The sequence below is a fragment of the Ischnura elegans genome, chromosome 11, assembly GCF_921293095.1.
Source record: "Ischnura elegans chromosome 11, ioIscEleg1.1, whole genome shotgun sequence".
Classification (NCBI taxonomy): Eukaryota; Metazoa; Arthropoda; class Insecta; order Odonata; family Coenagrionidae; genus Ischnura; species Ischnura elegans.
Window position 1 is genome coordinate 95752206 of NC_060256.1, and position 21103 is coordinate 95773308.

Genomic DNA, 21103 nt, shown 5'->3' on the forward strand with positions numbered 1-21103 from the left:
CACTGGGACGGCAAAGGAATTAGGGAGCATTTATTTCTCCTAGCGCCAAGACCTAATTTCGGAATAACGTGCTGACAACGTTGTAAGGTATCTCTTCTGTATAAAAATATGTGGAAAGTTTTGCAGAGAAAAGCATCTAGTGGTTACTTTAAGTTTCTCTCATAGTGACTTATGTAGTCGCTTTTGATCACTCACAATGTGTCTCATTAAGAGCATGAAAACCGGCCCTCATTGATTTCATGAATATTTGAAGGTGAGTGCACAAACAAGAAGTGTGCATACGATAGGCGTGAAGCATTTGATGTATGTAATCGTACAGGATGTAGAATTATGCCAAGTATACACCATGCAAGTTTGACCACAGATACAGGAATATTTGAGCGATAATGCCACTGTCTCCAGCCGGCCAGCCGCCCGCAGCGGAGCGGTGCACCGCTCAACTTAAAACCCTTTAGATGTCGGATAGGCAAGTATAGGCAAGATTTTTTTTCTCCATCTTCTTGTATATACTCTTCCTAAGGATTCAGCATAGGAATCTTCGAGGGGCACGGAGGGGCACAAAACTATATCGACACATTTGACTAAAAATAGACTCAAAAATAGCTAACATTATAAATAATTAAATATTGTTATAATAAATTCTGAAACGAACAAAAAATACTATAGTATTGTAAAAAAATATGCAAACTTACCGTATTAAAATTGGCAAATGAATCCCTTGAAATTAAAATAGTAATTTATTAAGTTGAATTACCCTAAAATCGACTATTTCTACGCGTCGGACGTTTTAGGCTGAATATACCCATGTTTGACGGGTTACACAGGTCAACATAATAATCACACAGACCTATCAGGTACGAAATATTGTTGACTATATCCTGCAGAATCCGAATTCATTATTCAAAACTTCGTTAGGGAAGGAGGGGAATACCCTCGCCGCTATAGAAGCGACCAGGGCCCACTACTAGCGAAACCATACCTTAATATTTCTACGAAAAGGAAAGATTTTCCTATGAGGAAGAAATATCCTACGATTTTTGGTAGATGGGCGACGGTACACATGGAAAAATCCAGAGGATACGGGGAGATATCAGATAGTCTACATCATGGTAAGACAGAGGTTTAGGAATTGTGTGAAAAACTCGCGCAGCTTCCCTGCAAAGGATTCAGATTCAGATTACAAGCTAGTGCTTATGGAATGCAGCGTGGGATCGAAAAGACTTATGAAAATTACAACGAAAGAATAATAAAGATAAAGAAAGGGGTGAATAAAGGGATTGTAAAAGCTCTGAAGGGGTCCATGAGGAGAGAATATCAATAATTAGTGGAAACTAGTATCCGGGAGATTGGAATAATATTAAAACTGTAATAGTTAAAGCCGCCAAGAAATCAATCCGCTATGTTGACAGACGAGTAATAAATGAGTACATTAAACAGTCAAATAAAGGCGAGAGGAAACGAGTAATTGGGTGAAGATCAGATTGGTTTCACAGTAGGAAAGTCAACTCGAGAGGCAATAGCGGTAATGACATCTCTTGTGGCGAGGAACCTAGAATATAATCAGCACGTGTATGCCTGCTTTGTGGATTTTGAAAAAGTATTTGATTAGAGTAGATTGGGTGAAGTTCATGGATAATCTTAAGAAAATAGGCGTAGATTGGAGGGATAGGCGAGTGATTCGCAATGTGTATATGGCCCACAGTGAGCAACGAGGGTGGCGGACGGAGAATCTGGTTGGGCAAGCATTGGCCGAGGAGTGAGACAAGGTTGCCCTCTATCGCCGCTTCTATTTAACGTATGCGCTGAGGAGATTGTAATAGAGGCGTGGGATTTATTGAAATCTGGAGTAAAAGGGGGAGGAATGATGTTTATATTAGTGCGCTTCGCGGATGATTACGCGTTGAATAGGCAGAGAGCGAGAGGGCTCCAGTGGATGCGCTGGACAATCGTTGCAGATGGTATGGCATGAGAATTCAAGAAGACTTAGGTTGCGTTGTTTTGAAAAGCATCGCGAGCCAAGAATGTGGGACTCGAGGTAAAAGTTGGCGGTGAAAAACTTGAGCAGGGAGAGAAATTTAACTATTCGGGCTGCACATAAGAGGGAAACGGATGCAGAAAAAAGAATATCAGAAAGAGAATTTCGTTAGCAAAGGAGGCGTTCATAAAAAAAGAAGGAAGGTACTTAAGAGAGGATCGCTCAGTAAGTGTTTAAAGAAAAGGCTAGAGAAGAGTCTGATCTGAAGAGTAGCGCTTTGCGGTGCAGAAACGCGGACACATAAGAAGGAGGACGAAAGAGTACTGGAGGCGATTGAGATGTATAGTAGGTGTGGAGAGGAATGGAGTGGGTGAGGTGGACGGAGAGGAGGAAGAACAACGAAGTGGCGGACGTGGTGGGTGAGGAGAGACAGCTACGATAAATATTAACTTATATCTCGAGTTCTGTACATCAAAATCAACATGGAAATTGTTGCTGCATTAAATGCGTTAACATTGACCTTAGAACTTCGTTTAAAAGTTGACAATGCTCAGAAAAAAATGAGGAATTCAATTCAAAGTCTGCAATTTCCGTGCAAGCAACAATTGTTCATGTGCTAAATACATAAAAGCAATACATAAGTTGACCGCGAACCAATGCCGCAAGTGTTGTCGTAAACCCGGAAAGGAGGGAGCACAACTACTCTCGGAGTCCGAGATAATGCGAATTCCCTGCGTGGAGGGGTCGAAAAAGGTTCCGCGAGACCCTTCTTCACGAATGCCCTCCAAAAATGCTCCGTACCACGAGAAAGAAGAGTCTCTTGGGGCTCAGTACAGCAGTCATGCTAAGACGAAAACTCCGCCGTCTCGAAAGGATTAAGGTGAAATACGAAGGAGACAGAGGGTATGGATTGAGGGGGTAGTTAGCGAGGAGGGGATGTTGAAAACCCCTGTGTTATGCCCCGTTCATACTACCATCATTCTCAACCAGCGTAAGATGACGTCAGAACCAGCGTGCGTTCACATATACAATGGTTAGACACTGACGACATCTGATAAGTGGTAAAGTAACTCCAAGTGAAAAATGAATTTACAAGAGCGAATAACCTATTGAAAGGAAATATAGAGTGTGCAGGAAAAAGTTCTTGTGTCAATTGCAATGATTTTCAACGTATGTGCAAATTATGAGCTGCTTATGAATTGCATATTGTATTCCAGCGTCGTCGAGAATTGTTACTTGCTAGGTAGAAGTTAATTTAGATGTGTTCGTCCAACTAATCATTTCATCGATAGTGTGGCTCGCATTTTTCTACTGCTCCATTTAATACGAATTAAATTGACTATTAGTGATAATTAGGTTGATATCAACAACATATACTACTACTTGCCCTTGATTCGGATGTGTTGACTAATCATTGATATAGGTGAAGAGAAGAGGACCTAATCTTGAGACTTAAGCCTCAATTGGGGCACAATTGTGGTGAATTTGGATTGAGATACACTTGTCGCTGCATTACAGTCTTGGAAATTATTGCTTTCTGATTTTGACAAAAGGCATGATCCAATCTGATGCTATACCGTAAATTAAAACTATTTCACTTCAATTAAACTGTGGACGAATAACTTGCAGAAATGTGACTTGATTGTTGAAATTAAACTTATGAAATAAGAGAGAGAACGTGGTATTTTTTGTGATATGTAGTACCTATCACCCGACGTTTCTAGCTTAATTTTCTATAGTTATATCTAACTAGCCGTTAGCCTGATATTTTATATTGATATGGGAGGAACTTTTGTTTGAGGATGAACATGAGTAATCTTTTTCAAACTGATACAAAGAACTCTTACCAAATCATTAGAATCATTATGACCATCGGATTTTTATTAAGGTAGTTTCGCACATTTTACATAATTCCAGCGAAATATTTATAGAGATTATTCAATATGTCCGTAACAATACATGCCAGCTAATGGCTAATTTACTACGAACTATATAGTATATCGCATAACTTAAATCAGGCTTAAAATCTCATAATATACAACAAATTACGGAATGAATCTATAACACTTTCCTTACAATCGATTCTGACGAATATAGTTCAACAATAACGGCCGTCTCCTCTTCGAGTGCTTTATTTTCTGTTTTCTTTCCTCCTATCCCACTTCGTTGCTGCTTCGCCTTCTTCTTTTTCTAACCAGCTTTTAACCAACTTGCGTTAACACACACATAAGCTACCGCCAACCATGGACGGAAAACGGTGGTCAGAATCCCAACCACGGTTAACGGTAACTTGCGTTCACACCTCGTTTTGTAGCCATGGTCGGGGCTAACCGGCGTAAAAAGAACGTAGTGTGAACGGGGCATTAGAGGGTAGAATGTCAGGTCAACGAGGGAGGGGAAGGAAGAGGATAGGACTTATAAACATAATTGTGGTACGTATTCATGAAGGTGTCACGCTCCGCAGTTCCCCGGCAAAAATTCACAGCCCATACAGCTGCAATATTCACGGCTACATATTCTTCGTGAACGCAGTTGCAACATAAAATGTAAAATTATATTGGCGTTGAGGTATTCACAGTAACGCATTTTTAATCAAAATAATCAATCAATCAACATTTTCCCTCCGACTGACCTGGAGAGTAGTGACTTCAGCCTGAAATTCCAATTATAACAAGTTATATTCCATTTACTATTTCAGCCAGATTTCATGGCAACATTGCACTGTCCATTATTGTATTTTTTTGCTATTGGAAATTAATTCATTGATTTTTTTCAGCAGCAGAATGGCTAACCTGAAATTCAATGCGAGCTATGGAAGCGCTCAGATGGATGGCAGTACTCGACAAACAAGTGGTGAGTAAAATGAATAGAATTTCAAAAAGGAGTGCGTTTATGCACATTGGCGACCACAACTACACCTTACTATTTAAAATTATATCCTAATTCGATTTTAAATGTTTTATTGTGTATCGTGTCAATACCAAAAAATTAATACTAATCCATATAACATGAAGGGCTTAAACGGTGAAGTAGAATGTTCTGGAAGCAGCTCAATACCATACTCATCTCGGTACCATTTTCAACGCACGAGTGTCCCAAAAATACCTCCACTCTTCACAAATGTAATGGTAAAAAATGAAATGAAATATTTTCATAACTATCAACAACAACACTCTGCCCACCACAGCAGTCCTACTGCCGTCAATTACTAATATCAATTACCATTCGAGGAAATGGGGTAGTTTCCTTCATCAAAGAAAACAAAAGGCATTGATTGCGATTCGTTACCCACCATTAGTGTATTCATAATACACAAATAATTTGGTTCGCGGATCGTGTTCAAGGGATTGTGTGAAAGGGCGAGTCTGCGCCTGCGCACTGTCGAACGCAGTGGATGCGAAAGTGAGCATGGCTGCGAGAATGGCTTTCAGGCACAACGGGACCACAGGGACACTTTTCAAATTAATTTACTTCCATGACGTAATCGGTAAAAGACTATGGCATTTTTACGAAGCAACCCGATACGAACAAATATTGTTACTGAGGATCAAGTCCTGGATCAAGTGTCGCACTTCCAGTACTTAGGATACGATGTAATATATGACGAGGAAAAAGATATTATAAATAAGGTCAACACTTTCCAGAGAATATGTGGCACAATTAGAAGAACTCTAAAAAACAAATCGAGAAAAGAAACACAAATAAAATTTTATAAAGTGATGGCAGTCCCTGCTGTAGGTACTCCACGGATCAGAATGTTGGGTACCATAAAATAATGAATTGAGGCAGATAGAATTATCGGAAATGAAATTTTTAATATCAGTGAAAGGCTGCACAACATTGGATAAATTAAGAAACACTCAAATAAGAGATGAACTGGGTGTCCAAGCAGTCACTGACAAACTACAAGACTACAAACATAGATGGAAGGAACATTTACTTCGAATGCCAAATGAAAGAATTCCAAAACAAGCAATGGAATACCAACCATTTGGCAAGAGAAGTATAGGAAGGCCAAGAAAAAGATGGTAATGTGGAGCCGGAACAGGATTAGTAGCCTAATCCTGGAGGGAAGAAGAAGAGAATAAAATGTAATCTGCTCCAGGAGTTATTATAGCTTTCAAAAATTGAAAATTCGATCGGGGAAAAGCACACAACATTGAAGTCTTGCGAAAACAAACGTGAAGTAAACTCAGGAAAATAATTGGTTTTCACTGTGAATATTAAATGAACTTGGATGCATTCATGTGCTAATATTTATTGAAGCGTCTTTAAAAATATTCATTCCACCGGAAAACTGACATGACTGCCTTTTGGTCCGAATGCACTTTGTAATGGCGATGGAAGAATGCAACTCACGCGATAAAAGTACGATTAGAGTACGCGTCACTAGTGTGGGACCCGTATGAAAAGGGACAAACAGAATCCATCGAGAAGGTGCAAAGAAAGGCAGCAAGGTACGTAATGGGGAAACACAAAACGAAAGTGTCAGTAAAATGCTGAAAGTACTTGGATGGGACACCCTAGGACGGAGAAGAAAAATAAATAGGCTTTGCGCTCTCTTCGGCACGCTGAAAGGGGAAAAGGCATGGGGGGAACTACGGAAGAAGATTGAATACCCCAGCTATATTGATAGGAATGATCACGAATACAAGATGAAATGCCGGCCGCAAAGGACTAACGTAAAGAAATTCTCGTACCTCAACAGGACGATTACGGAATGGAATAGACTCCCTGCAGAACTGTTTAAGCTCTACCCTAACAACGTAAGAATTCAAGAAGAGGCGTAAAGGATTTATATTGGAAAATTAACATCATTGCATTTTAAATATTCACTATCTAATTTCATTTTGGTGATGTATTTTTCATTTACAATATTTTTTTTAATTTTGTATAAACTGTTACCACCTCGCAAATAGCCAAATTGTAACTTGTACAATATATGATAATAATAATATCCTTCGTCACAGATCAAAAGGTGGCGCCACTTTGCCGCCCGCCGTCCAATCATAACACTCCACCACGCTACGTATTTTGCTTAAAATTTAACGCCTCAAGTGTTTCATAGGAACATGTTCACGATCATACGAAAGGGACAATGAGATGAAACTCCGAGTGAGTCAGAATGCAATGAAGCCTCGTGACCTCCGACCTCCCCCGCGTGGGTTGACCTTCGCCTGATGGTCACTCGCCATCGAAACTCTCTTTTCATCTGCATGCACAGGCAAACCTCGATGGTGCATGGAGGGATACCATACACCTGAGCGAATGAAATAAGGATCGGATTGCAACCAGATTCACCTCCTCGGCTCAACCTAATGAAGCCTAAATCTGCATTCATCTACATCTACACAATACCCTGCGAGCCACCTCTAGGGTGTTTGGCAGGGGGTGATCAATCACCAGCATGCAGTATGCAATTGGACTCCCACATGCACACCATACGGTCCAAAAAAGTGACGTATAATAACAAATTATACTAACATATGCTGTTAGAAAAATAATAAAATTAATAAACATGCATTAAGTTTTACATAGGTTAGTAGGCTACATGCAATCTTTTTATGAGTTCTATAGCTGCCGTTATAATATCTTATTGATCGTGGAAAAAAAAGACGTTTTGAACCTGTCTGTTCTACAATCTATCTCTCTTATTTTATTTATATGATCTGATCTTCCGTAGTATGCTGGCGTCCGTAAGATATGGTTAACTTCGTCAGAAAAGACAATGCTCTGGAATTCATTTAATAAGTTTAGTCTAGTCTATTTTTCAATCTACGGTCTGACAGAGATTCCCATCCGAGTTTATCTAAGAGGTCAGTTACACTAACAAGACTATAGTAACGACCTTTCACATACCTGGCAGCTCTTCTTTGCACGCATTCGAACTCTGTTATTAAGTCTTTTTCACGAGGGTCCAGAACACTGGCAGCGTATTCCAAATGTGGTTTAACGAGGGAAAAGTAGCTAATTTCTCTCACTTTGTCGTCGCACTTTCCCAATATTCTTTTGACAAAACCCATTTCACGATTAGCTTGACCGGTTATTTCTCGAATATGTTTATTCCACGATAGATTATTATTGAGTCTAACTCCGAGATATTTCACGACGGATTCAACAGTCTCTAAATACCACTGCGCAAGCCGCCCGAAGAGGCAGGTGTCACAACCCGATTGCAAATAATAAGGATATTATCGAACGAAAGTACGCCTTGCATTTAATAAAGTCCTTTATTGCTCGGGGGGAAAAGAACTTGACCCTTGCATATAAGTATGCTCCTATAGGGATTTAAATTGCCATACTCTCCTCGTATAATGAGGGTTGGAAGCGATGTTTTGTCTGATAAAAAATAAAATTAATTGCGTAACTCACTAAGACGACTCAATGGCATGTATATTTATCTTTTTCCATAGTCAGTGGCGTAGCCAGGAATTTCGTTCGGGGGGTCCAAAACCAGGGGAGAAAACTTTTGAAAAACAGGGGGCTAAGTAATGGGTTTTAAACTGATTTTAACACTTTTCATTATCGAAAAAACGTCATTTGTTAAATAAATATTTTGTAAATTCATGATTTTTCAATACTTTGTTTTCTTTTATGAAGGAAAATAACTGCGTTTTTATATTTCGGGGGGGGGGGGGGTCCGGACCCCATGGACCACCCCCTCCTGGCTACGCCACTATCCATAGTTCTAGCTTTTTCTGGATTCACTAAATGAATTACTAACCATTGGCAAGGTTTTGTTTTCCATGAATGTGTACTTAAGTCCTCTTCGTTACATTGCGTTATATTTTAATGAGTGTGTGGTGTGCGTATGGTGAGGATCTCCATGTGGATGTGTGAGGAGGCGCTTTGGCTTCACCGGGAGGCTGATGGGAGAGCCCGTCGCTTTGCCGACCTCGGCGCCTCCTCTCTCCCGGTTGATGACGGCGTCAGCGGCCCACAGACGCTCTCCCGCGCTCCCCTCAGTGCTGATGGATCTCCAATTGGCGCACACAATAGTCTCAGTGGACTGAACTCACAATCAGTGGAACGGGCTATTTATGAAGGTGTAATCACTTGGCAGAACTGGCGCTGCTGGAGCTTCTCCATAATCCACGATCTCTCAGTGTGTAAACCGAGGTTTTTATTAAGGCTACAACATCCAAAACCCCAGAAATACCTTTTTTCGGGTCATGGGGTCTTGCAACAAACACCCGACCAGAGCAATTGCTGAGCGACGAAGACGGCTTGGGACACAAGGTAGCCGTTGTAACTAAACACGCGAATGCCTGATGCGTCTAAGGGCCTTGGGATAACCTGTCTGTCACGCGCGTGCTCGGGTTTCATCGCCTCATGACTTTGGTTGAACGCGCGTAAAAACTTGATTTTCTCCCTTTTTCTGCCAGCACCAAGCACTGTCACTGGAAAACTCATCCTGGCCACGAGGCGATATTCGTGTGCACAACTTTTATCGCTATTTCCTGCACTGCAATGGAATGGCGGCCGGGGTCGTAGCCACGAGAGGGGGGGGTTCCGGGTTCCACCCCCCCACTTGAGCCTTTGAAAGAGGAACCAAAAACCCCCTTTGCCCTGGGGAGTACACCCCGGAAGGACCCAAAATCTCCGGTTAACCCCCCCTCCAATTTCAAAGTCCAGGCTACGCCACTGATGGCGGCCGCCACGCACTTGACCCATTTCGGGCATTGTTGGCGGCGGTAACATTATTGCGTGCAATACCTTTTATTGACCGTCAAAACTATACAATATGTATCTACAGTGGCGCCGACTCCATGGGACTAGAGGGGGCCCGAGCTCCCTCAAAAATTTGTTATGGGCGTGAGGAAAAAATGTGCCAGGCTTGTCGATTTTCTCCGGAGCGTCCAGATATCGAAATTCGAGTTATTAGGGTTCTTATGTTGATCATATGACTCCTAAAATGCTTAAAAAACTTGAAACTCACTACTTATAAAATTTCCCGGGGCAGGATCCCCGGTTTAGGCCCCCCCAATATTTTTTGTAAGTCGGCATCCCTGTGTATCTACCAGGAAAAAGAAGTGTGTCATTAACATTGAGTCTACCCAGACAACGAGTTGATCCGGAAGAAAGTCAAAATAAAACGCGGATCAAAGGAAAAAAGGGATATCGGAGATAGGGAAGCACACAAGGTCTGACCTCTGCTCCCGAATTAGCAATGAAACACGTTTATAGGCCGTAAGCATTGCCATCTATCGCGAAATTAGTGGTCTCTGACTTAAAAAACGTTCATTGGTAGAACCAAGAGTGGGGACTAGAACTTAAGCTGAGCAAATGCACGGCGGCGGCGCATTTATTGCGGAGGATGTAAGTACCAAACGTATGGATGGTGTAAACATAAAGGCGACAGATTTACTGGAGGATCTGTCAGAGATACGATAACGTGGCGGTCACTTTCAATAAATACTTGAGGCAGAGCTCTGAAGAAGCGAGGATTCGTCAAATGCGTTGTTGGGAGATTTTCGGGCGAGAGGGTATAAAAAAGGTTTCCACACTCGTCCGACCGCACCTTGAATTCGCAGCGAGCGTATGGAATCCGGTGCAGAAAGACTTTATCCGTGAATAGAATAAAATACAAAGGAGAGCTGCGCTATTTGTCAAAAACGGGCACACACAAAGCTTTACGCAGTTGTTTCGGCTGGCGAATTAGGATAGAACCCCCCTAGAGACTCGGAGGCTGCTTTTACGGGCGAAATTAACCTCTCTATATTCATGATAAGTAAATAATAACCTCTGCCGATAAAACCTCTCTAGGTGGGACAGAAGCGATAAATTAAGGGACATGTTTAGCCGAACGGAGAGGTATAGGAAGCCATTTTTTTCCCAGAAGGACTTTAATAAATGCTGGGCGCAACTCCGCACACGCACTTCATGTTTATTTGTTTACGGCTGGTGTCCTAACCAGTGGCGCAGCTAGGAATTAAGGCTAGGGGGGTTTCAGGCGCAACTAATACTGGGGTGCCTGTGGTTGTTGTTATACCCGCCAGGGTAAGCGGGAGGTGCGAGAGCCCTTCGCCAGAAAAATATTAAGATAAATGGTTCAAAATATAGAGTTTTACGGGCCTTTTGAGGGATATTTTGTTAATCGTCACACTAATCTATAAGCAATATTAATCCAATTAAGTAAAATAGATTTAATTTGAAATTTTCTCTGAGCTCCGGGGGGTTTTTGTCCCCCAAACCCCCCCCCCCCCCCCCCTCGCTGCGCCACTGTCCTAACACTCGCCTTTCGAAGCGCGGGGTGTGTACGTTGAATGATGAATGTCCCAGGACCGCTGAGGCCAATGGACTCCGCAGATTGGAGTGCACAGCGTCGCCTGTACACGTACCTGAATGTGATCCGCTGAGGGAGTCTGGAGCATTGGTGTCAGGAGGGTGAGCGGGGTGGCGCCATCACGGGCAGAGCGCGCAGCGGCGGAGAGAGGTGAGACGTCGCGGCGGTGGCACGGCGCGCACTGAGGCGACTGGACTGACGCGCCCGGTTAGTTGGCGGCGCGGCCGCGCGGCAGGGCGCTGCTAGCGGGCGGGGCGTCGCTCGGCGGCGGCCCGCCCATTGTCCCAGGCCACGCCCCTCCCAGCCTGACGACCACGCCCACCGATGCGGCTAAGAACGGGAGTCAATACACAAACGGACAAGCTTGCAATATTCTTCTCCTTTTTAGTCAAGGCTGGTCCAAGAGAAGAATCAGCAGTTGAGATAAATAAGGATTTGCAAATAAATTAGCGTAAATGATGCCGTCGATCATTCTCCTCATCATCATTATCATCATCGGTCAACAATCCTAGGATTGGTTTGACGCAGCTCTCCACTCAGATCTCCTATCAGCTAATCTTTTCACACATATTTCTTCTCTTTCTCATCCGTCTTCACTTGGTCCATATATTTTGTTCGATATCTTCCTTTTCCATTCTTGCCTTCCACTTGTCCCTCGACGATTGCCTTCATCGGGCCGTCATTTCCCAAGATGTGGCCTATAAGGTTGTTCCGTCTTCTTGTTAAGGTTTTCATGAGGCTTCTCTTCTCTCCTACTCTTCATAGGACTTAATCGTTACTAACTCGGTCGATCCATTTGATCTTCATCATTCTTCTGTAGCACCACATTTCAAAGGCCTCTATCCTTGCTTTCTCCGCTGCGGTCATTGTCCATGCCTCACTTCCGTATAGGAGCGTACTCCAAATGTTGGTTCTTATAATTTACAGAAGTAAAATAGCAAACTGGTGCGTATTTGATGTTGAGCAGTTTCTTAACCGCATCGATATCTTTCCTGGAGTTTCCTCTCAAATCTTTATTATACCATTTATCTAAATGAATATTCAATTATATTAAAATATTCATTTATCTAGCATTATACAAGATGAAAGAATACATACTTATAGAAAATTACACTGACCAATTTCTAAGACTCATTAACTATTATGCTACGCTCATTAAAATAAAAATTGCGCTTTTATTGTGAAAAGAATCGCATAAATTTATATTGAATTGATCAGCAGCCCACGACACTTAGTCTTGAAAACAGGTGAGGTGCTTTTGTATATATCTACTTTGGTACTAAATAGAATCATATGGTCGAAGGATCGTAGTTTTTGGGGAACTAGGTGGAAAATATCTTCTTCAATAATAATTCATATGACTTAGTATTTCTGGCGGAACGAAGAGTAGCCTTAAAAAGAATCAATTCCCGCAAAGGTGATCTATTTATCAAGTTTTCGCTCATATTGAGTAAAAAACTCAATTCTGCATGATCACACAGTGGATGCAAGTTTACTATGTGCATCGTTTCAATGTATGGCGCATCAAAAGTGAGGAAAAAAGAGCAATAATTGACTATTTCAATTTCTTCTGCAACTAATAAGTAAATAGAGCTAACCTGGTTACTATAGTAATGTGGATTCCAAGCAATGGGATTATATTATTATACAGTGCGAATTAATACTTTAAACGCTAAAATTGCGATTCGATACCCACCATTAGTGTATTCATAATATACAAATTATTTGGTTTTAGAAATCCCAGTTTAAACGAATGGCAATGGTCCATTTTTATGTTCAACTTCATTAGTAATCCGTACCAAACAACCGAATAGCCTAAGAAACGATGGATTAAGTATGGAAAATTGGAATTTCCAATAGACTAAGTTTCATCTGTTAGAAACAGTTCCCAACTCTTTTAATGCACGTGAACTAGGCATTGAGAAAATATTTGAAGCGAACGGGAGCTCTCTATGGATTTTCGGGACAAAAATTGTGATGTTAGATGTGGAACTTGTGATGCGATTGTATGTCCTCGATACGCTGCGCTAAATAAATGTCTCTGTAATACACCTCACGCGTGCAATCGTGATTCCGCTCTTCGAGTCACTCCCCCAAACGGATCCTCAAGTGACCGAATCAAAATCACCCTCAGTCGCATCTGTCATCGGCACCCGAGCCTTCCTAACGGCGTACCTACCGATCGCAATAAACATATTTCGGCCACAAATACCGTTGACAGTTGCGCGTTATCACCAATGCCTGCCTCCATCGCCAAAGCTGATGCCGATTGACGCAGACATAGTAGGGTAGTTTCCTTCATCAAAGGAAACGAAAGGCATTGATTGCGATTCGATACCCACCATTAGTGTATTCATAATATATACATTATTTGGTATTAGAAATCCCAGTTCAAACGAATGGCAATGGTCAATTTTAACCGCATTTGAGAAAGGCCAGCTTGGCGCCAATGCGATTCCACTCCACGTGACGTCACAGGGACCTAGTTTCTATACGAGAAGATATGAGTTTTACGTCGTCAGAGATTATGAATGCGTGCATGAGGCACAGAAATTTGGGAAACATCTCTTAATAATCACCTATTAAAGTTGTCTAAGGTCGGAAAGTTTTCTTCGTTTGATAGGGTATTAATAACCCTTATTTAAGCCAAGCGCTACCTGCTAACAGGGTACTCTGCTACCTGCTAGCAGCCTGCGTCGTATCAGCGTTCAAGCCTCGCCCCAAGGTCACCTCACAAGGCGACAGCAGGAACCAGAACAACGTCACACGGATTTTTCCCAGCATTCAAACTTAGCCGTCGCATTTTCGCGCGCTTGAAAATTTTCACCTTTCATTTAATCGCTAAAAATAGATATCGTCATTTAAAAATCTAAAAGCGTGAAATGCGTACTCCAGGAGTAATAATCTTTCGATTCAGGCATTAAAAAATAATAGGAAACCACCCTATTGATGAGATATTTACTAACATTGGCGAGCGCCCTATCCTAGAGGCTAGAGTGTAGAGAACTTGATGGAGGGGCCTTGGGATCATGTCCCGGACGAAGCCTTGAAGAGGAACACCCCTAAGCAAAACCGTCGAAGTTTCCCCACTTTAAGCACACGATTTAAGTCCATTCTCCGTGGTAGTATATGGAGTGCACTCAAAGAAACTGCAGCCTTTCAGTGCACCTCTTGCAGTGCACAGCGATTGCATAATAAGAGCCATTCGTAGCAATATTTATTAATTTTACTTTCTGGTGATTATTTTCTACCACTATTATATATCTTTTATCCACATATAAAAGTAAATGATATTGCATCCACACGCTTGTCGCGTCGCCGTACTCTCCGCAACCGCAGGCCAGAGCCGGAGTCGAGCGCACGTTCGAAAATACGATTTAATTCGGGGTTGCTAGTTGGCGCAAGGTTTTACTTTAGATCCACAATGTAAAAGCTTCATTGAACGACGTGGTATCAGTCACTTGGCGAAAGTCCGGGGTAATGTCTACTTTTCCTCTACGTTTATGTAAAAAAGGGCTGAAAACATGTTCCGCCATTTTGTTATATTTCTATGGTTATTGGTGAAACAAAATCTTTGAAAACCCTTTAAATGAAAGAAAAGGAAGTTTCAATTAAGATGGTATTACAGTTTTGTCCATAAAAATATTCATGAAACCACTGCACAAGGATAAATTTGGAATTTTCAGAAAAAATCGAAGGAGGTCGTTTTTCGCTAAATTTGTTCAACCTTGACCTCACATATATTGTTAACGTGAAAACACTGGAAACAAATAATGTGGGGAGTTATGCACAATTTATTTGAAAATATTTATGCGAAGTTTCAACTTCCTAGCTCAAAAAAATCGATTTTAAGGTTTTGGCCAGCTTTTTTCGATTCTAGCCCACTGTATGACGTTCGGGTTGGATGGCTGACCAGTGGAGAGCGGTTCTTCATACTATCCGATCATATGCTGTAGAATATTTGTACAAGGAAAATTATAAGCTCAGAGAAATAGTGTGCGTTTCCCGAGACATCTGTTTGATTGAAATGGCGTCTACAGCAAATCGTTCTTATCGGCCATCGTTACCCATTTAGGAAGGTGAACATTTAACAATAAATCGAAAAGCATGAGTTTGTTAAGTAATTTTATGGAATGATAATAGTTTCATAACTAATGTGCAATCATTGAAAGCATTGGAGATATTATCGGTCTCGCCAAAGGTCAAATACTTAATTACTATGTATTTCACCGATTGCAATAGTTACCTAAACTGGAAACAAAAGAAGCAACCAGTGAAAGAAACTGAAAATGAGTAAATGAAAAAAGCAATGTAGTATGGCAATATGGCGGGACATCCCCTTCAAAGGCGACATATGCTCTAGTGCCTGATTGAACTGCTGGTAAATCGAAATTTCAGTAGGATTTAGTGCAGACCATGTTTACATTGTAAGTGATTGCAATGCAAAGGAGAGAAGCCGGCGCAGATGTTTCGCGCAATTTCTAGAGTTTGCAATTCATTATAATCACGGAAGTACAGAGTTAAATGAGAGAAGCACTTGTTGAAATAATGTGTAATGAGATCTGAAGTGCAATTCCACGTGCATATTTCTGCTCTAGGATGAAGAAGAAACTGAGTGGTGAACGTGAATCTCAAAATAGCATCTTTCTAGCTATAATTCACAAATTTTACACCATAATATTTTATTTGAGCATCGATTGACTTCGCATGAGGAAATTAAATTAATTCATTAATATTTACATTCTGAGAGACCATGAAGAAAATGTTTCCACGAAAGGCTAACAGGAGTCTAATGACCAAGGTGAACGTCAGCCACGCCTTATTTTTGTGTAAAATACGTGAAAAAGACCTCACGACCCATCTCCTACAGACTCACTTTTATCTATCCATTACGGTCACTCTCTCTCTGAGGATAAATCTGAAAATAGGGTAGATTCCTTCATCAAAGAAAACGAAAGGCATTGATTGCGATTCGTTGCCCACCATTACTGTATTCATAATATACAAATTATTTAGTTTTAGAAATCTCAGTTTAGACGAATAGCAATGGTCAATTTTAACCGCATTTGGAAAAAGGCCAGATTGGTGCCCATGCGATGCCAATCCACGTGACGTCACAGGGACATAGTTTCTACTTATACGAGTAGTCAGGAGTTTTACGTCGTCTGAGATTACCAATGCATGCATGAGGCACAGAGCTCTAGGAAAAATCATTAAATAATCACCTATTAGAATTGCCTAAGGTAGAAAAGTTTCCTTCGTTTGATAGGGTATTAATAATCCTTATTTAAGCCAAGCGCTAACTAGCTAGATTCGAGTAACTAGCTAACTCAGGTAGCGCTCTCTCTCTCACACTATTTGTAAATAGATTTTGCGATACGTGTCAGTTGCATGGCCGTCCTCACGAGCATTTCATGTGTCTATTCATCTTGCGCGTGAGTGCTTAACTTTCATTTTCCATTCGCAAACGTCGCCACGCAAAATTTCTGCTGGCAAAAATCATCCATTGCAAGCAAAAGAGTCGTCAATGCTATTGAATTTGCACGAAGTAAGCGACGCTCATGCGTATTATGGCGTAAAAACTAGAATTCATCGAGGGCACTTGCTTTCCGAGGGACAGTCGTCATCGTAACTTCAATGAGTGTGTTTACACTATAAATGTATCGGTCGTAATAAAGAGGGTGTGCGACGAACAGTTTGGCGAGAATTTAGGGCCCACTTCGCGGAATGCAAATCCACTTGCGGGAATGACGTTGGGGAAAATGTGAATGCAGCGGCGGACATATTCCATTTTTCCCCTTTGAGGGAAAGTTCAAACGAATGACATTCAACAGCTACGTCTCCCAGGATTGCATAGCATCTAGGCATTTATCAATTATGCATGGAGGAGAAAATCAAATACTCTCAAACGGAACTTATTGCCAGTGTGAAATCGCACATTTTTGATCTGCCATCACCACCCTTCGCTTTGATCAACATGCTGGACGGTGACTCCAAAATCCCACGTCATATTTCTAGAGCAGAATAGGGTATTTTCCTTCATCATAGAAAACGAAATGCATTCATTGCGATTCCTTACCCACCATTAGTGTATTCATAATATATACATTATTTGGTTTTAGAAATCCCAGTTTAGACGAATATTATTGGTCAATTTTAACCTCATTAGAAAAAGGCCAGATTGGCGCCCATGCGATTTCATTCCACGTGACGTCACAGAGACCTAATTTCTATACGAGTAGATAGGAGTTTTACATCGTCTGAGATTACCAATGCATGCATGAGGCACAGGGCTTAGGGAAACATCTCTTAGTAATCTCTTATTAAAGGTGTCTAAGATCGGAAAGTTTCCTTTGCTTGATAGGGGAATAATAATCCTTATTTAAGCCAAGTGTTACCTGCTAGCATGGTACTTTGCTACCCGCTAGCATCCTGCGTCGTATCAGCGCTCAAAGCCTCGCCCCAAGGTCACCTCACTTGCGGCAGCGGGAACCAGAACGACGCCACACGGGGTTTTCCCAGCATTCATACTTAGCCGTCGCGTTTTCGCGCGCTTAAAAATTTTCACTTTTTATTTAATCACGAAAAATAGATGTCGTCTTTTAAAAATCTAAGATCGTGAAATGCGTACTCCAGGAGTAATAATCTTTCGATTTAGGCAAAAAAAAATAATAGGAAACCACCCTATCGCACGGGTCTCGTCACGTCATTGCCCATCCGCAGGTACGTACAGCGAAATGCAGGATTAGATGCGAGGTTGAATCGACGGACTCTGTGAAATTGCGACTTGCGAAATCACTGCATTTTTAACATCATATTTATATACGACATTTATGAGTGTTGAGAACCGTTGGGAGCGTGTGAGTGCGAGCAAATGGAATGGCTTTTATGAACACGAATGTCGTCGCCGCGGTGTTTTCTATATCGTCTCGACGGAGCCGAGGCGGTCATTGAGACATTTTGACCTGGAAACGCTGGAGAAACATGAGGCTCTACTGGTCAACTACTCGGAAATTCATCACGATGAAACCGTACAACTCAGGGCATAATATTCCGAGTGAAGACACAGCAGATATCTGCGATAAACTCATCAATTAAGACTACTTGACAATCGTAAATATGGAAACATAATAAAGATACACTTTTGTATGTTCCACAGAAGGTTTAATAACCGACCCAGGTTTCGACGGTACACTATGTAATTATCAAGGTGATTACCACCTTGATAATGACATTACCACCACATTACATTGACACCATTACCACCTTGATAATGTCATAGTGCACTGTCGAAACCTGGGTCGGTTATTAAAACTTATGTGGAACATACAAAATTGTATCTTTATTGTGTTTCCTGCCACCAAGTTCCACCAGGTATAGCCTTCCACCCTTAAGTCAATCGTAAATATGTATGTGCATAGTCTTTAAGTGTAACTTGGGACGAGACATTTGTTGCATGCAGGTGATATCTCCAAATCAGAAAGTCGTAAATATCGTGCTTCACATTCATCAAGCCATATTTGTTTTTCGCATAGAAAATTTATCGAAATGATGTTTCAATAGGGTGGTTTCCTATTATTTTTTTATTGCTTTGATCGAAAGATTATTACTCCTGGAGTACGTATTTCACGCTTTTAGATTTTTAAATGACAACATCTATTTTTCGCGATTAAATGAAAAGTGAAAATTTTCAAGCGCGCGAAAACGCGACGCTCAAGTATGAATGTCGGGAAATATCTCCGTACGTCGTATTTCTGGTTCCCCCTCCCGCCCGGTGAGGTGACCTTGAGGCGAGGCTTAGCGCTGATACGTCGCAGGCTGCCAGCGGGTAGCTGAGTACCTTGCTGAAAGGTAGCGCTTGGCTTAAAAAAGGTTTATTAATACCTTATCAAACGAAGAAAACTTTCCGAACTTAGCCAGTTTTAATAGGTGATTATTAAGACATGTTTCCCTGAGCTCTGTGCCTCATGCATGCATTGGTAACCTCAGACGATGTATAACTCCTATCCTCTCGTGTAGAAACTAGGTCCCTGTGACGTCATGCGGAGTGGAATCGCATGGGCGCCAATCTGGCCTTTTTCAAATGAGGATAAACTTTGACCCTTGCCATTCGTCTAAACCGGTATTTCAAAAACCAAATAATTTGTGTATTATGAATACACTAATGGTGGGTAACGAATCGCAATCAATGCCTTTCGTTTTCTTTGATGAAGGAAACTACCCTATTGTGAACGAACCTTCTGTTACCAGTGAAACTATTGTCAACAGAAGGCAACGAACGCTGTGAGAAACCCAAGAAAATGAAAAGAACACAGTTTCAGATATTCAATATTCGAATAATCTTTGATTTTTGCAAAAAAACCTCAAAAGCCTTAAAGAGCACTGCTGATAGTGGTTTCGATGGGTTGGTGAGGCGCACTTTTCACCATTATAGACCGCAGTGCGGCGGTTAGTGTGGAGAGCGCGATAGGACAGATATTAGGGTACAGTTCCGGTGAAGACGGTTGCGACCGAATCCAGTGAATAAATACGCGATGGATGGCTCTATCTAATCGAACCACGGACCTTCTGCTTTCCGGGCAGATGCTCATGTTATTTTTTTTGTGAAGTGGTAGTTTTCCAGCAATTCCTGGAACCGAGCACGGTCATAAGTTACGTAGGAATTTTAATTTTCTACTTCCTAATCCTAATATTTCTTTATTCAAAAGATGGTTTCTTTATTTAGGGCCGAAGATTTTTAATAAATTACCTTGTTCGATCAAAGAGTTTAAGAGTATAAATAAATGTTGTAAAGAGGCCAAAGATTGGTTTTTATCCCATGATAATATAAATGTTCTTTTTTATGTATTTGTGAATACATACATATTGTTATATATTATTTTTATATTTTTGTGAAAGGAGAAAAAATAAATTTATTTAGTTCTGTCCATATATTATACATTGTTATTGTTTATTGTAAGGTATTGTTTCATAAGGATAATGTTTCACAAAATTATATATACTTTCTTTTGTTTTCTGGCCTGCCTAGAATTTAATTTTCAAGATGGTATCTTCCATGCTGGTTTTTTTATTTTAACCATTGAAGCTACATAAAGCTCCATTAATGTTGTGTTGGTAAAAATAGTGTACATTCAAGGTTGCAGTAATAAATTCATTCATTCATTCATGTCCGACCACCGAACAATAGAGGCTAATCTCATGGTCAACGCATTGGGCTACATCCAAGCATGGGGATCGCATAGAGACGCTTCAATAGGATTGGAATTTAACTTACTCTCTCTCTTTCTTCATTGGAAACTGATTAATTAAAAATATTAATACTTCCCTAGTGAATTAGATTAATCAATTTCTCTGAGGCTTCGTACTGGGATATAAACGTATTTATCTGATTCCTTACATAAATTCGCTCACTCATACGTCGTATTTACCTTGTTCCGTTATATTTCCTTTGAGAATGAAAATTCGGAGCGCAAAACAGTGACCACCGAGTGAAAAGATTCGTGAAATTTACTCTTACTTGCTCGGGAGGCAATGGCCACACCAACCGCATCTCTTTCTTTCTCCTCGAGTTGATCTCCCATTTTCCAGAGGTCCTTCTCCACCCCTGCGCACTCTTCGTCTTCCTGGTGGTCTTGTGGCTTCCCTCCCTATCTTTTAATTAGCACATCTTCGCCTTTAATCAGTTCTTCGTCGGCCTCTGCCCGCAATATCAGATTCTTAGTTCACTTCCACCAACACTTCCTCACTCCTCATTCTCCCCCATTTCAATAGGGTGGTTTCCTTCATCAAAGAAAACGAAAGGCATTGATTGCGATTCCTTACCCACCATTAGTGTATGAAAG

At 41.1% G+C, this 21103-nt stretch overlaps 1 protein-coding gene across 1 annotated transcript in view; it reads right to left on the reverse strand.

Moving 5' to 3' along the window:
- LOC124167670 (homeobox protein aristaless-like) overlaps positions 1-11432 on the reverse strand; it is a 147324-nt gene extending 135892 nt beyond the window's left edge. Inside the window, exon 1 of the mRNA XM_046545654.1 lies at positions 11317-11432. The gene's annotated coding sequence lies outside the window, so the exon portion shown is untranslated. The remainder of the gene's footprint in view (positions 1-11316) is intronic.
- Between the last annotated feature and the right edge of the window lie 9671 nt (positions 11433-21103).